General features: G+C 47.0%; 1 pseudogene; it reads right to left on the bottom strand.

Moving 5' to 3' along the window:
- Positions 1 to 8,957: 8,957 nt before the first annotated feature.
- LOC138278884 (zinc finger protein 850-like) overlaps positions 8,958 to 17,740 on the bottom strand; it is a 126,530-nt pseudogene continuing 117,747 nt past the window's right edge.

The raw sequence follows: 17,740 nt of genomic DNA, 5'->3' as shown, positions 1-17,740 counted from the left end.
GATAGCAAATATACACAAGTTATATGTACACAATACCAAAATATGCAGTAATAGCAATAGAAAACAGTGCAAACAATGTATAGTCACAATAGAATGCAATGGGGGCACATAGGGATAGGGGCAACACAAACCATATACTCTAGAAGTGGAATGCGAACCACAAATGGACCCCAAACCTATGTGACCTTGTAGAGGGTCACTGGGACTGTAAGAAAACAGTGAGGGTTAGAAAAATAGCCCACCCCAAGACCCTGAAAAGTGGGTGCAAAGTGCACCTAAGTTCCCCAAAGAGCACAGAAGTCGTAATAGGGGAATTCTGCAAGGAAGACCAACACCAGCAATGCAACAACGATGGATTTCCTGACGAGAGTACCAGTGGAACAAGGGGACAAGTCCAAGAGTCACGAACAAGTCGGGAGTGGGCAGATGCCCAGGAAATGCCAGCTGTGGGTGCAAAGAAGCTGCCACCGGATGGTAGAAGCTGTGGATTCTGCAAGAACGACAAGGGCTAGAAACTTCCCCTTTGGAGGATGGATGTCCCTTGTCGTGAAGAGTCATGCAGCGGTGTTTCCGTGCAGAAAGACCGCAAACAAGCCTTGCTAGCTGCAAGGGTCGCGATTAGGGTTTTTGGATGCTGCTGTGGCCCAGGAGGGACCAGGATGTCGCCAATTGCGTGAGGGGACAGAGGGGGCGCCCAGCAAGACAAGGAGCCCTCTCAGAAGCAAGCAGCACCCGCAGAAGTGCCGGAACAGGCACTACGAAGTGGAGTGAACCGGAGCTCACCCAAAGTCACAAAAGAGGGTCCCACGACGCCAGAGGACAACTCAGAAGGTCGTGCACTGCAGGTTAGAGTGCCGGGGACCCAGGCTTGGCTGTACACAAAGGAAATCCTGGAAGAGTGCACAGGAGCCGGAGTAGCTGCAAAACACGCAGTTCCCAGCAATGCAGTCTAGCGTGGGGAGGCAAGGACTTACCTCCACCAAACTTGGACTGAAGAGTCACTGGACTGTGGGAGTCACTTGGACAGAGTTGCTGAGTTCAAGGGACCTCGCTCGTCGTGCTGAGAGGAGACCCAGAGGACCGGTGATGCAGTTCTTTGGTGCCTGCGGTTGCAGGGGGAAGATTCAGTCGACCCACAGGAGATTTCTTCGGAGATTCTAGTGCAGAGAGGAGGCAGACTACCCCCACAGCATGCACCACCAGGAAAACAGTTGAGAAGGCGGCAGGATCAGCGTTACAAGGTCGCAGTAGTCGTCTTTGCTACTTTGTTGCAGTTTTGCAGGCTTCCAGCGCGGTCAGCAGTCGATTCCTTGGCAGAAGGTGAAGAGAGAGATGCAGAGGAACTCTGATGAGCTCTTGCATTCGTTATCTAAAGAATTCCCCAAAGCAGAGACCCTAAATAGCCAGAAAAGGAGGGTTGGCTACCAAGGAGAGAAGATAGGCTAGCAACACCTGAAGGAGCCTATCAGAAGGAGTCTCTGACGTCACCTGCTGGCACTGGCCACTCAGAGCAGTCCAGTGTGCCAGCAGCACCTCTGTTTCCAAGATGGCAGAGGTCTGGAGCACACTGGAGGAGCTCTGGGCACCTCCCTGGGGAGGTGCAGGTCAGGGGAGTGGTCACTCCCCTTTCCTTTGTCCAGTTTGGCGCCAGAGCAGGGCTGGGGGATCCCTGAACCGGTGCAGACTGGCTTATGCAGAGATGGGCACCATCTGTGCCCATCAAAGCATTTCCAGAGGCTGGGGGAGGCTACTCCTCCCCAGCCCTGACACCTTTTTCCAAAGGGAGAGGGTGTAACACCCTCTCTCTGAGGAAGTCCTTTGTTCTGCCTTCCTGGGCCAAGCCTGGCTGGACCCCAGGAGGGCAGAAACCTGTCTGAGGGGTTGGCAGCAGCTGCAGTGAAACCCCGGGAAAGGTAGTTTGGCAGTACCCGGGTCTGAGCTAGAGACTCGGGGGATCATGGAATTGTCTCCCCAATGCCATCTGGCATTGGGGTGACAATTCCATGATCTTAGACATGTTACATGGCCATGTTTGGAGTTACCATTGTGATGCTATACATATGTCGTGACATATGTATAGTGCACACGTGTAATGGTGTCCCTGCACTCACAAAGTCTGTGGAATTTGCCCTGAACAATGTGGGAGCACCTTGGCTAGTGCCAGGGTGCCCACACACTAAGTAACTTAGCACCCAACCTTTACCAGGTAAAGGTTAGACATATAGGTGTCTTATAAGTTACTTAAGTGCAGTGGTAAATGGCTGTGAAATAACGTGGACGTTATTTCACTCAGGCTGCACTGGCAGACCTGTGTAAGAATTGTCAGATCTCCCTATGGGTGGCACAAGAAATGCTGCAGCCCATAGGGGTCTCCTGGAACCCCAATACCCTGGGTACCTCAGTATCATATACTAGGGAGTTATAAGGATGTTCCAGTATGCCAATGTAAATTGGTGAAATTGGTCACTAGCCTGTTAGTGACAATGTGGAAAGAAAATGAGAGAGCATAACCACTGAGGTTCTGGATAGCAGAGCCTCAGTGAGACAGTTAGTCATAACAAAGGTAACACATACAGGGCACACTTATGAGCACTGGGGTCCTGGCTGGCAGGGTCCCAGTGACACATACAACTAAAACAACATATATACAGTGAAATATGGGGGTAACATGCCAGGCAAGATGGTACTTTCCTACAACCAAGCCCCCTCCAGAACCAGTGGAGACTGTTATCCACTTGTGAGACTGTGGCTTTGCACTCTCCAGGATAAAGCAGTGGGCAACCAACCCACTTGAGAGACTTGTGAGACTGTGGCTTTGCACTCCCCAGGATGCAGCAGTGGGCAAACCACCCACTGGAGAGACTTGTGAGACTGTGGCTTTGCACTCCCCAGGATAAAGCAGTGGGCAACCCACCCACTTGAGAGACTTGTGAGACTGTGGCTTTGCACTCCCCAGGATAAAGCAGTGGGCAAACCACCCACTTGAGAGACTTGTGAGACTGTGGCTTTGCACTCCCCAGGATAAAGCGGTGGGCAACCCACCCACTTGAGAGACTTGTGAGACTGTCGCTTTGCACTCCCCAGGATAAAGCAGTGGGCAACCCACCCACTTGAGAGACTTGTGAGACTGTGGCTTTGCACTCCCCAGGATAAAGCAGTGGGCAAACCACCCACTTGAGAGACTTGCGAGACTGTGGCTTTGCACTCCCCAGGATACATCAATGGGCATGGAGCCCCCTCGTGGATCTGGCGTTGTGCACTCATCCGGCTGAGGTGCCCCCTCTTCCCTTCCCTCTGAGGTGCCTGTTGTATTTCGAACTGATGCCCCAGCAGTGTTCTCTCCGTTTTGATCGGGTATCTTGTGTGGACCTCGCCTATGCATTTTGGGCCCAGTGGTCCACAGACTTTAATGGTGGAATACCATGGACTTGTATTATTTCTGTATATATTTGTTTATAGTGTATATATATATATATATATATATATATATAGTTTTGAGTACTGGATTTTAATAGATTACAAACGTTCAAATAATTTCCTTTTGTCTTTCCATTCTTCAGAGGGGTTTGGGGGGTGTAACTGTAATGTATCATGATGTATTAGTGTGTGTGTTGTTGTGGGTGGGGGTGGGGGTGTTGCGTGTGTGTGTCACTCTTTTTTCCCTCCCCCCTCCCCTGTGTCGTAGGTGCAGTACTCACCGTGGTCTTCGCCGCCGGCGTTTGTGCTCCTAGTAGAGGAGCAGGAAGACAAAGGCAGGGAGTATGTGTAGTTCCGTTTCCATGGCGTCCTGGTTCCTCGTGGGGTGTGTAGTGGTGAGTGTTTTCCCTTCCAAGTCCTGTTTCCGACGTGTTTTTGTTCGTGATGAATCTGCCCCGGAAAAGGTGGCGGATTGGACTGTTGTAATAGTGTGGGTGGTACATAGTGTTCCGCCTGTCTGTTGGCGGTTACCGCCGCGGTGTTTGTTTGTACCGCTGTGGCGGTCGGAGTGTTAAAGTGGCTGTCTATGTTGGCGGTTTCCGCCACGGTCGTGATTCCATTTTTATTTTACCGCCGGCCTGTTGGCGGTTTTACCGCAGCTTTAACACTGACCGACAGGGTTGTAATGACCACCTATATCCTTATGGAGAGATACATCAGCTAAGATCAACATTTCAGTTTGATTTTGTTTTACCTGAATTTCAACGATTGATATATGTGCCCACATACTTACAGTTTCTTAACTTTCTTATTATTCTTGTGTACATCAACATTAAAAGGCTTCCACATAATCAAATGCCTTTATTCTGTCTCTGTCCTTCTGTTTTTGCCTTTTTTTCATTTTTCTTTGTCTTCTTTGTGGCCTGTTTTCCTCTTTTCTCTGTCCCTCTCACTCTCTTGCCATTTTCCCCTGCCACTGCTGCCCCTGCTGCCCTGCACCCCTCCCTGCAAAGCACTTTCCCACCTTCCCTCCTTCCAGATGACCAGACCCTCCTTCCCCTTCTTAAGGGTGGCTGCTGCGCAGCCGTGCATAGCTGGCATCCCAAAGGCAAGCCTGTCTGCTCATGGACCTCACCCAGCACCACGGACCCTGGTTCCCGTGTCACCCGACATTACAATGCAAAGACCCTCCAGGCACTGAACACAGAACGCTCCACCACCTGCCATCTCGCATCCCCCAGAGACACCCATGGACCGTTCTCCCACTTCAACTGACACCGAACTCTCACCTTTAGACCAAACGCCAGACCCTCCCGCCACAGGACCATCAGACATCCACCCTGAGCACCTCAACTGCATCCTCCTCAACATACGCTCCCTCCACAAACGCTGTAGAACTCTGAGACCTGCGAGACTACACCTGTCCGGACTTCGCCTTTCTCGCCAAAACATGGACAAACCCAGTGTCAGAACCGGATATCGCCATCCCCATCCCCAGCGACTACAAGCTGCTCCACAAAAACCAGCCCTCTCGAGCAGGCACCGGACTGGCCATCCCACACAAAGCCACCCTCCGCCTGACAACCAATGCAGAGGAACACTCATCCTACATGCAGCACCTCCACTTCCAGATCCATGCCACCACTAAGTCCACCTTTCGCGTCACCCTCATCTAAAGGCCACCCGGCACCACCCCCTTCAGCAACTCCATTGTCGACATTATAGCCCCCCAGGCACTCTCTTCCACGAACTACCTTCTCCTCTGCGACCTCAACTAACACATCCACAACCCCAACGATCACAACACCGTCTCCCTGCTCGAGAACCTCGACACAATGGGCCTCAAGCAACTCGCCACCTTGCCAACAAATTTAGATGGACACACACTGAACCCACTTTTCTCCTTCAGCAGTAACACCTCCAGGCTACACTGGACCGACCACCACTGCATTCGTTTCTCCATCACCACACCTACAGTCCACCTCCGCACACTCCGCTCGCCACACAGGAAATGGAACCAGACTACAGAGGAACAGCTCACCAACACCCTCAGCAAGTCACCAACCCCCACGCCACAGACGCAAACATCTCAGCACGGAACGTCCACCAATGGATCTCCGATTGCAACAACACACAAGTGCCAATCCAAATGATCTCAGGCGAACACAACATCAAGCAGGCCAGCTGGTTCTCCCCTGCACTCCAGGACTCCAGGCGCACCCGCAGATAGCTAGAAAAAGATGGAGAAACAGCAAGTACCCGGAGGACCTTGCAGCCTTCAAATCCACCACCAGATACCACCACCACCTCATCAGATCCACTAGGAAAGCCACCCTGCAGGATCGTAGCACACAACACCAAAGAACTCTTTGCCATGGTCAAAGAGTTTGGCAAACCCCAATCGAAAGCGGTGAACATCCCTCCATCTCAGGGCCTCTGCGATAGACTAGCCACCTTCTTCCATCGAAAAATCACATCTACAATCAGCTCGGATCCTCTGAACCTTCACAGATACTACCCTGCTGGACCCCTCTCCATCTAGGAGACACGCTCCATTATGAGCAGAATCCACTCAAGAGCCCCTACCGATCCCTGCCCCCACCACACCTTCAACAAAGCCAACACCTCCATCGCACTCGAGCCCCGCAACACTCTCAACTGCTCCATGGAGACAGCTAGCTTCCCCGAGGACTAGAAGCACGCCGAGATCTGCCCGCTCCTGAAAAAACCCACAGCTGACCCCCTGGACCTCAAGAACTACCGCCCCATCTCTCTGCTGCCTTTCCCAGCCAGTCTCCGAAAAAGCCATCAACGCACAGCTGCGCAAATACAAACATCCTGGACATCTCCCAATCAGGTGTCAGGAGCAACAACAGCACGGACACAGCCCTCCTCGCCGCACAGATGACATCCGCGTGCTCCTTGACCGTGGCCAAACAGCGCCCTCATCCTACTAGACCTATCGGCTGCCTTCGACACAGTCTCCCATCACACCCTCTGTTCCAGACTCCAGGCAGCCGGCATCCGCGGCAAGGCCCTACAGTGGATACGCTCCTTCCTGACCGGCAAAACACACAAAGTCAGACTCCCGCCATACCTGTCAGAACCTAAGGAGATCAGCTGCGGAGTACGCCAGGGCTCCTTCTTTAGCCCCACACTCTTCAACATCTTCATGGCCTCACTAGCAACCATCGTCAGAAGCCACGAACTGAACATCGTCTCCTATGCCGACGACACCCAGCTGGACATCTCACTGTCTGAAAACCCTACAACTGCCAAGAAAAACTTTCACAACAGGATGGAAGCCATCGCCGCCTGGATGACGGAGAGCTGCCTCAAGCTCAACTCAAACAAGACCGAGATCCTCATCCTGGGACCCTCTCATCAGCCAGGGACGACTCCTGGTGGCCTACTACACTCAGTAGCCTACTACACTCGGCAGGCCCCCCACCCCTACAAACCACGCATGAAACCTCAGCTTCATCCTGGATTCATCTCTCGCCATGATCACCTCCTCCTGTTTCCACACTCTTCGACTTTTCCAGAAGATTTTCAGATGGATCCCAAACAATTGTTGCAAAACCGTAATCCACGACCTGGTCACCAGCAGACTCGATTATGGCAAAGCCCTCTTTGCCGCCACAACCCAGAAGAATTTGAAAAAACTACAGCAAAAAAAAAAAAACACACAAATTTCCTAATGAAATCTGATAAATGAGATCAAATATTTTAATCTTTTAGAAGTAAACCATTTTTTCCAGACACATCTCCACTATTCACCTGAAGGACTTGTAAATCCCTTATAGATAGCATGTGAATTTTTCCATTTCCCTTAGACTCAATACAAACCTTATTAGGGTTTAATGTTTGTGTGGTTACTTGTGGTTTCTCTATTTCCATTTCTCAGACACCTGTTTAGGGGGTCAATAATAAGCTACTCTGATAACACTGATTAGAAGCACCTGACAATGGAAGAATTATTGTTACTGGAGTGCGGCCAGGGGTAGGTTATCCGTCGGAGGACCAGGAGCGTGCAAAACATTTGGGCCCGTCCGTAGGCCTACGTTGTCCCGTGAAGCCTGTTCCTCAATAGGGAGGGTTGACTTTTAGAAATAACAAGTTTGAGACATACCGGACTAATGTAAGTGACTGGAGACATTAAAACTGACAGTGTCAGGTTATAGGAGTCTATTCGTTGTATAAAAGGAGAAGTATTTATCCACTTGGTCCTGAAGAAGCATCACTGGATCCTGTTGGACCACAGAGACGCGAAACATGTTGACCCTTTTCAAGGGATGGTCTGGTAGTTCCTTGCCTCCCATTTTCATATAAATTTGGTAGAGAGTGAGTCATCATTACCTCATTCTCACTCTCCGTATTATTGTTTAATCTTGGCCATTACCCACCGTGGATTAATAAAATTGTTACCCTGAGGACTGGGTTTTGAGCCAATTTTAGTTTCTTTTGTGTTTCTCTCCTTACTTCTTTCTTACAACCCACCCTTGGGGTCTTGGCATCATCGAAAAAAGATCTCCGGCAAAGAGCCCCCCTTCGGGGGTGCCCGTCAGACATTGCAGCGCCGGTCTGACGAGGAGCATACCCGATGATGAAGCAGGACACCCAGTTGGGTGTGTGAGGACTCTTGCTCCTAAAATTAGGACTTCTCTTTGTCTACTCTCTTTTTTCCTTCTTTGGAACAGTGTATCAATATTTTTTGTCTTACAATGTAAGGATTATGCCAGACCTTTCACAGGGCCACAAGCCACATCGGAGCCACCTCCACTAGATTGTTTGCCCCCAACCCTCCAACTACCCCTGCTTTGAAGCCAATAAAGGTGGCCACCCAACCTAAACAGCTAATGCAGGGAATGACTGACTGCAAAGTAGGGGATGTGGAAGACTACACAACAGGGGTACGAGCACACCAGCCTCTTTTGAGGCCCTATTGTTTCATATAAAACTTAACTAATGATCATCTCTCTGCTGAATACAGGTTACTGTCCTCCACTGGATCTCCACAAAGGTATGACAGATGGATGTATCACCACACTAAATATTCACCTCAGGATATTTTCCCTTAAGTGAAGTATAGCACTGTGAGCCAAAACGACAGTCACCAAATCTCTATCTCAGGTGGCTTTTCTTCATATGCAACAGTGAGGCAGGCTATGTAAAAATAGAGAGGACCCGAATCCCTTCTCATGCTCCACAACAGATGTCGGGTTGCCTGGGCCACTGACAAGTGAAGGGCTGAGAAACTTTCAGATCATGGCAAACAGCACAGTGAGCCTCTAGGCACCTCTGTCAGGAACCACTTCAAAAATAACAAGAACCAGGTTAACAATAATGGGCAATGCACTTGCACTCGCATAAGGACAGCCCACGCATCCCAAAAAACAACACACTACCTCTCCGGCAGTCTGCTTCAAAGTTTGTAACTTTATGTCTCTGCCACTCAGTAGCTGGACCAATGCCACCCTTACAGCAGACAAGGGATTAGAACAGTACAGATGGATGGGTGAGAATGGTGTTTTTCCCCTCCTTGGAGGTCACCACATCTAGGGTCTTTGTCCCCACGGGCCTCCAGACCCCGGCACAGCACCAGCCCAATCTCTAGCCACAATACCCAGCATCTTCTGGTCCTGTCATGTGACTTCGAGTCCTACGGCAGTGCAATTGATTCAGTGCAGTGCAGTGGCCTTACGATGAACTTTAACTGAATCAAGAGATCATCTCATCTCATATTAAAAATAAATATTTGCATTTCATTTAAAAATTTCATGACAATTTTCAGCCTTTATTAGTTGTAATTATTGATATTCTTTTAGGAGGCCACTCTCAATTTCCAAGAATTTCAAGTTACATCACTTTATTACGGCTGATTATTTTTATACAACTCCTGTTTGTAAGATTTCCAATCATGATCTGAGACTGGACAAGAAGCACATTTCCTGACTGCATACGTTCTTAGAGAGATTACTTTCTAAAATGAGCTTAATGCATTATGTTGTAATACTTCAGTCAGGGAATACCACAGACTGTCATCATTGTATCTCCTCGATGTTAAATCTAGTTTAAACAGCCTTTTTCTTTAAAATCACCAGGTTGCATTTCTAGTTGAAGCTTTTTCCACATTCTGCACAGTGGTAGCGTTTCTCACCAGTATGGATCACCTGATGCATGAACAGTTTGCTAGTCCGAGTGAAGGTTTCCCCAAATTCTGTCCCCAAACAAGGTTTCTCAGCAGTGTGCATTTTTCTCACATTTCCCCCAAAGCTGGATCAGACCTTGCTTTGAGTAAAGCTTTTCTCACATTCTGGACATTTACATAGTTTCTCCTTTGGATGGATTATTGATATTTTAACAGTGTGCTGTTCAGATTGAAGCATTTTCTACATTCTGTTCACCGATAGGGTTTTTCACCAGTGTGGATTCTTTGATGTCTTATCAAAATTGTCTTACGAATGAAGCTTTTCTCGCATTTTGTACAGTGATAAGGTTTCTCGCCAGTATGGATTCTATGATGCTTCAGTAGGTGATTCTTTTCAGTAAAGCTTTTCCCACATTCTGTACACTTATAAGGTTTCACACTATTATGGATGCTATGATGTAAGAGCAGTTTAGTTCTCTGAGCGAAACTTTTCCCACATTCAGTACACCAATAGGGTTTCTCGCTGGTGTGGATTCTTTGATGTCTTAACAAACCTGATTTATAAGTAAAGCATTTCCCACATTCAGTACACTGATGGTGTTTCTCACCAGTATGGGCTCTCTGATGCTTTACCAGTTCTCCCCTCTCAATAAATCTTTTTCCACATTTTGTACAGTCGTAGGGTGTCTCACCAGTATGGATTCTCTGGTGTAACAAAAGCCTGCTCTTCTGAGTGAAGCTTTTTTTACATTCTGTACATTGATATGGTTTCTCACCAGTATGGACTCTCTGATGTAGCAAAAGGCAACTCTTCTGAGTGAAGCTTTTCTCACATTCTGTACATGGATATGGTTTCTCACCAGTATGGATTCTCTGATGTACCAACAAATTGCAGGTATTAACAAAGCTTTTCCCACATTCTGTACAATGATAAGGTTTCTCACCAGTGTGGATTCTCAGATGCACCAACAAAGTGTACCTATTTACAAAGCTTTTCCCACATTCTGTACACTGATAGGGATTCTCACCGGTATGGATTCTCTGGTGTGACAACAGTGTGCTCTTTATACTGAAGCCTTCTCCACATTCTGTACACGGAAAGGGCTTTTCACCAGTATGGATTCTCTGATGCTGCACCAGGTTGTATTTCACACTGTAGCTTTTGCCACATTCAGTACAGCGGTAGGGTTTCTTACCAGTGTGGATTCTCTGATGTACGAGCAGTGTGCTTGTCTGAGTGAAGCTTTTCCCACATTCTGTACACTGAAAGGGTTTTTCACCAGTATGGATTCTCTGATGCTGCACCAGGTTGGGTTTCACACTGTAGCTTTTCCCACATTCAGCACAGTGGAAGGGTTTCTCACCAGTATGGATTCTCTGATGTACGAGCAGTGCGCTTGTATTAGTGAAGCTTCTCTCACATTCTGTACACTGAAAGGGTTTCTCGCCAGTATGGATTGTCTTGTGTCTCAACAAATAGGACTCTGCAGCAAAGCTTTTCCCACATTCTGTACATTGAAATGGTTTCTCACCAGTATGACATTTCTGATGCTTCACCAGCTTGCGCAGCTCACTGAAGCTTTTTCCACATTCACCGCAGTTGTAGGGGTTCTCACCCGTGTGGATTCTTTGATGTATGATTAGTGTGCTTGTCCGAGTGAAGTTTTTCCCACATTCTGTGCACCAGTAGTGTTTCTCACCAGCGAGGATTCTGTGGTGACTTAACATATTTGTCTTACGAGTGAAGCCTGTTCACATTCAGTACAGATAGGGTTTCTCATCAGTATGGATTCTCTAATGTAACAGTGTGCTCTTTGCAACAAAGCTCTTCTTACTGATAAGGTTTCTCACCAATATGGATTCTATGGTGCCTAATCAGTCTCTTTGACTCAGTGAAACGTTTCCCACATTCCAAACACTGGTATGAAATATCCTCAGAACAAACATTTTAATGCCTCTGCAGCAAAGAGCCTGTAGTGAAGTTTTTCTCACGTTATGTACACTATTATGATGTCTCCCATATATGCATTCTCTGGTAATTCAACAGATTTCTTTGGCGAGTCAAGCTTTTCTAATCCTCCTAGCAATGGTATGGTTTCTCCAGAGTATAGATATTCAGATGCTTGCCTTAATTTGACATTAGAAGGAAAATGATGTCACAATCTGGGCACCGATGTGCTTCAGTCTCATATGGTTCATATGATGCATTACAGATAGGACTTCTGAGTGAGGCTTTTCTCGAACTCTGTAAACAAATATGGTTTCTTGCCAGACCACAACCTTTGAGGTACATATAGATGCAAACTCTAAGCAAAATGCTTCTTACTCCGTGGACTGATAAAGATTACTCATGGTATGGAGCTTCAAACTGTCCATAAAGATGAGCTCTGTATGACATTCTTGCTAAAGCTAGTTCACTGTTTTTCCCCAGAATGCACTGTAGAGTGTGTATACAGATCAAGCTCTGAAATGGATGTTTTCTCAAACTCTTCACACTGAGACAATTGTTTCTTCTGGTAATACTGCACAGGACTTTTTTGGTGCTGGGGAACTGCAGGTCTGTTCATCAGCTCCTTTGATTCTGTGAATGAGAAACAAATGTCTGTTAGGTTTTCAGAACCAGGTAGCTAAAAGACAGAAATGTGGGACGAGGAAGGAGCTACTGTGAAGAGGGGAGAGGCAATGAGAGAAGAAAACTGTACAACATATACTGAGGTCTGAAGTCACAGTTAGAGCCTAAAAGTACAATAGTGTCCTAATTGCAAATGGTGAATTAGCCGGTTAGGTGGGCGCTGCCGCGAATCATAAATCCTGATCACAACAGCTCAGTTTTGAGACACAGCCTCTTGAAGTCTGGTGCCCCTTAAACATGATACTTAATTGGTTTCCAGATCAACTCCAGCACCAAAAATCTCCCCTAACATGACATTAGACCATAAGGACCAGTTGACCCTGTGAAGGGTCCCTCCAGTCACTCAGACCTCAAGTAGGAGATAACAGGAAGCACAATTCGACTTTGGTCTGGTCGACTTTATGAACTACTATTCCATAAAGGAATGAGAATTTGATTAATTCTCTGAGCACATTATCAGTGCTTGAAGTCCAGCTGTCTCATATCATTCCCAAACTACAATATACTAAGGAAAGTCAGTCCTCTACTATGCCACCAGAGCTGCTATGTGAGAATTTTTTATTCCATTCCGAAAACAAATTTTCAAAAACCCAGATAGACATTTCTCTCCTTGTAATCCTGCATCCGCAGCTCCCAATCTGTGTACTGCGACACCTTGGTGTGACGTCAAAACTAGCCAGGAGCACTGTGAACAGAAGCGCAAAAGCACATAGCATGCCAGGTACACCAATATTGATCATGCTTTACAGTGCACCTGAATCCCGACCTGCATCATACATTAGAGAACAATGGCCTGGACCATGTGAGTCCATCCGGCCCTCAGACACTCTGTAAGATCCGCAGGCTGCACGTCAAGGGCTTCCAGAGGAAAAGCCTCAGCTTCCTGTGATTGAAAAGGGCCCCTGTGCTGGGTCTGATAAGGAGACCTCAGCTGCTTGGTGCAGTATCTACTGGACCCGCCGGCCATGAGAAGGGTGGGGCTGGTATGCTACACACCGTGACTTGGACTCACCACTGAACGAACCATGGTAAGCTGCGTGGACACGGCTGACGACAGCGTCCAAAATGTCAGCTCATGCACCTTATGTTTGTGTAGTAGCCAAGGAGAGATTAAAATTCACACCTAAGATGGGCTGCTGCTATCCGGTACTGAGTACCTGCACTTCATTAATTTGAAAGGGAGAGTACCTGCACTTGTCTGCATTGCTGCAGTACATTTAATGGGAGAGTACCAGCACTTCCAGAGAGAGGGGAACGAGGCGAGTAAAAACTATGGATGGCTGTGGATGGCTGTGTAATAGGAGGAGAAGACATGATGTGTTTTTGAAGAAGGAGAAAGGAAAAGAAGTGGGGGTGAGAGAGCGAAAGTACAGCTAGAAGTCGAGAAAGGGACTTGGAGAGAGGAGGGCATTAAGAGAGAGGGTGCTGTGTTCATGATGTAGGGAGTCATGGAGAGCAAAGGGGTTTTCATTTGACTCCCTAATGTCATCTAAGGGTTGTGGCCGTTGTTTACTTCACTGGAGTCAATTGGATTAACACATCAGATTACAATTATTTGTAATAGAAAAAAACCCACAATGGAAAGCATAGTATTGTGCTTGCATCGAATTGTTACTTTGGAAGTATCCCTGCAGCAGTGCTGTTTATTTGGTTTACTGTACTGTGATGTTACTTTTTCAATTTTTAATGCAGCTTGGAAATGCTGTAAATTTAGAAGATGGTGGGGTCCACTCCTTGCTGTGCCCTACTTGGTGCAAAGTTGACACACATCTTCAGTGCCAAACTGTAGAATTATCTCTGCTTGACTATTCGTGCACCTGCACATCACACGGGATGTGAAAACTGCCACATTTCCACTGAAAGGCCATCACCCTATCAGGGGTTGCTGGTTATTAACTTAAAACATTTCTGTGGTGCTCTGAGGTCTGTGTGGTGGTGTCATGGTGCTATAAATTATCTTTTAACCTAATTATACCTAGCCAATGCAGACAGGAATAATGCTGTAGTTGTATGTATGAATCACCCAGTAACACAGAGTTCAATGGACAATAGTCTTAAAGGCTGAGACTTGGCTCTCAGATTCTTGTAGGAAACTGGCGCCCTGTTGCAGTACCCCCCTTGCCCTCCCCCCCACTTTTTGCATGGTACCAGCTGCAACTTGGACCGGAGTGCTCTGGGATCCTGCTAACCAGGTCACAAGTACAAGTGTTCCTTCCCTAAAATTGCAAAGGTATTGATACAATTGGCAACACCTTTATCAGCCACTATAAGTCCCTAGTAAATGGTACTTATGTACTCAGGGCATGGTGTACTAAGGGTAGGCCCCTGAGAGCAGCAGAATATATTGAGCCATACTCAAGGGCCATGCATTCAGATGCACCCAGCCCTGCCACTACAGGCTGAGTGTCCTGGTGCAATCCTAAAATGCAAACTTGACATGGCACACATAAGAGTATGTCTAGTAGTCCGAGAACCTTGGCCATTCTGTCCCAAACATGTGAAGTTCATCATCCATCAGTTGTCGAATATTGTGGACAGGTTCCAACACAATGCCCCGGGAATCTGCCAAAGTCTGCCATATCTTTGGATGCTTATGTGGACATCCCTGGGCCTTATACACCACCACCCCCAAGTCCATACAATGATCCATGCCAGTTTTCCACACCAACATGAACGGGGGGTGGTGTTCCACTCCCTTGCTATGTCCTGTTTTGCCAGAGTCAGGCCCAGGAATAACAAGGGCAGTCTATAGCAGCAATTCCCACCCTGTGGTCCGTGGCCCCCAAGGGTCCGTGACACATTCCCAGGGGTCCGCAGAAAGGCACTTCTCCAGCTGGGACCTCTGACAGAAACACGTTTGTGTTTTTATATTTATTACTTCCTTTGTGCAGAGGTTTTAAAAGCTAAAGTTCCTTGTACATCCAGCATCTTTCCGGCAAAAATAAAAGCATCAAGATAACTTTGGTGATTAACGTATCTGCTGGAGAGAGATTGGAGTTTTGTCTACTTGCAGATTTAACTCATCTTGAGTAGTGCAGATGGTTAATGTGCTTGCTGCAAAGGACTTGTATCATGCAAAGAACAGTATTTTATGTGTATTGCACAGTGGGCTACTGCTTTTGTCACAGAGATTCTTTTGTTATTGTGCACTTCATAAGTTACAATCGCAATCTAGCACAGTGAGCTATAAATTGCCATCAAAGAGCTGCATGCAAACTGCATGGCACAAATAACAAAGTTATGTTTTTTCCCCCAGTCTTTCATTTTCCTTATGATGCTAAAAAAGGTTAGCTGTATAGAAATACATTCTTATTATTAAAATCAACGCTAACCTCTGTGTTATGTTCTGAATCCAGAGTTTGTGCTTCTCTAAACCAAGCACTCTGTCTACCAGTGTAGATGGCATGTGAATCCTACACCTTGTAATACCTTGTAAAGTACTCGGATTCCCTACACTGGTATGAGAGGTGCTAAAAAACAAATGAATTATATGCGACAGAGAGGCTATGGAGAGATGGTTTTACTTCCTTTCCTCACCACATATTTATGTGAATAAAGTATCTCAGATCTTATCTACCTAAACAATAAAAACAGAAATCTCTTGGGAAATAAAGAATCTGACCTGAAGATTCAACTTTACTAAATAAAACTAAACATTGAAAAGTTATTCGCCGAGATGCAGCGCCAACCTTCCCATTAAAATGTTTTGATTTTTGGCATATTTAAAAAATAAATAAAAAAAAAGTATATCTTCAGTAATTTGAGTGTTTGGTGTGTACTTGTTTGTGTATTTTTTGTGCATTACTTTTTTAGTGTTTGAAATTTAAATCGTACAAATTGCTTGGGGGTCCCTGGCTTCCAGTAGTGATTCATTGGGGGGTCGTCAGGAGTCAAAAGGTTGGGAATCACTGGCCTATGGCAATTACCCACAAGTACATTTGTGATGTGTAGGAGGATGAGTTTCGGGTCCATCAAGATTGTCAAGTGCAGGGCCTCACCCAAACAGTATGTGACCCTGCGCCAGAACCGGTCCAATGCAGCACAGCCCCACACCGAATGCAAAAATGTTGCACTCTCTGCCAAAACGAAGACATGTTGGGGAGGTGATCACCCCCACCCGCCACAACTGTTGATGGGTAAAATATACACTATAGAGATACTTAAGTTGGATCAGCCAGAGTCTGGGTGCGATGGCTGCTGCCCTGGGAGCCCTAGAGCCTCGGTCAAATCCTTGTCCCCCAACGCCCTCACATCAGCCTCACACACCCGTCAGAGGTCTGAGCCTCCCACACCCCACCGCCTTTTTTTTGGGTCTCATAAGAGGGATCACCCTGGATATCATACCACCGCTCATTGATAATCAGGAGCTGCAACGCCTGATAATACGACTCGATATCCGCTGCACCAACATCACCGCCGTAGGTGGATTGAAAACATTTACTGAGGGCAGAGAGTGGAGTCCAACCATCCCAGGGAGAATCACTGAGAACCAAGTTTAGAGTACAGAACCATTGTCGCGGAATGGCATGTGGGAAATTTGCAATTGGTATAAAAACCAGGGCGGCAACACCATTTTAAAGATCGTGGACGGACCAGTGAGGGACAGAGGTAACACCGACCAGATCCAAACATTATCTCTCAATCTAGCAAGTACAGGTTCTAAGTTAAGGGCCCACGCCAATCCAGTGTCGGGGGACACAAAAACTCCTAAGAACTGAAATCCAACTAGGGTAATCCACAATCCTAATGACCAACCAAGGTCATAAAGTGACGGCTGACCAAAATAAAGTAGATTTGGATGTGTTAAGATACAGGCCCGAGGATTCACCAAAGATGGGCATGATCTGTAAAATGCGAGGCCCGAGGATGCAGAGGCGGTCAGAAAGAAGAGGACATTGTCTGCGTCTAATGCAATCCGAATAGCCCACACTCCCACTCAAAACCATGCACCTAAGCATCCATCCTCACCCACACCGCCAAAGGCTGTATGGCAAGAGCAAACAGAAAGGGAGAATGGTGGCATCTCTGCTTCATCCCTTGCTGGACTATGAAAAAGTTGGAACTAGCCCCAGCCCACCGCACCATAGCCATCAGATCAGTATATAGTAACACTGAAATCTAAGGCCGAAGTTCAGGCGGTGAAGAAGTGTGAATAAGTATACACCACTCATGGAGCTGAAGGCCTTATCTATATTGGCAAGAAGAACCGGGTCTCTCCAACCTGTTGGCCAACGCCAAGGCATTATAAAGACGCTGAATATTATGCCGGGTAGCACAACGAGGCATAAAACCGCTTGGTTGGGATAAACCAAGTCAGGAACGCAGGAACCTGCTTTCCAACGCATTTGCTAGTATCTTCACTTCGAGATCTAAAAGGGAAATTGGGCGATAAGATGAATAATCATATGTGGACTATCCAGTCTTAGGGAACACCACTATCTCAGCATGTCGCCAGTCGGGGGGGAAGAGTGGCACCCTCGACTGCAGACTGAATCACCTCGAACATGTGTTCCTGGAGTTTAGGCAGAAAGGCCTTGAAA

This window comes from Pleurodeles waltl, chromosome 2_2 (assembly GCF_031143425.1).
Source record: "Pleurodeles waltl isolate 20211129_DDA chromosome 2_2, aPleWal1.hap1.20221129, whole genome shotgun sequence".
NCBI lineage: Eukaryota > Metazoa > Chordata > Amphibia > Caudata > Salamandridae > Pleurodeles > Pleurodeles waltl.
The sequence above is the reverse complement of the archived record's forward strand: the minus strand, read 5'-3'. Positions and strand labels throughout refer to the sequence as shown.